The sequence below is a fragment of the Buceros rhinoceros genome, unplaced genomic scaffold (genome assembly GCF_000710305.1).
Source record: "Buceros rhinoceros silvestris isolate BGI_N320 unplaced genomic scaffold, ASM71030v1 scaffold15186, whole genome shotgun sequence".
NCBI lineage: Eukaryota > Metazoa > Chordata > Aves > Bucerotiformes > Bucerotidae > Buceros > Buceros rhinoceros.
The window spans coordinates 1-306 of record NW_010418218.1 but is presented as its reverse complement, the minus strand read 5'-3'; positions in this window follow the sequence as shown (position 1 = coordinate 306).

Genomic DNA, 306 nt, shown 5'->3' with positions numbered 1-306 from the left:
CTGCCAGCAGGGCCCAGGAGCCACTGCCACCTTGCACCTCAGGTTCCTGCTCTTCCGTTCCCCAACCAAGCGCAAAATCAGAGCGGCACCCAAACGCCTCCTCTCACCACAAAAGGAGGCCGAGGCCACCCAGGCACCGGGCAGGAGAAGCTCCTGACAGCTCAAATCTGGCTGGCCCAGCGCCGCAGCGGGAGGGGCTGAGCTTCCGGCCCGTTTGTTTTGCAATAAATCCAGATGGTAAGAAAGGCCCTGTTTGGTTTGTATGGTTTTATCTTCTGTAGGCCAGGCAGCCGGCGGCTGGTCCTG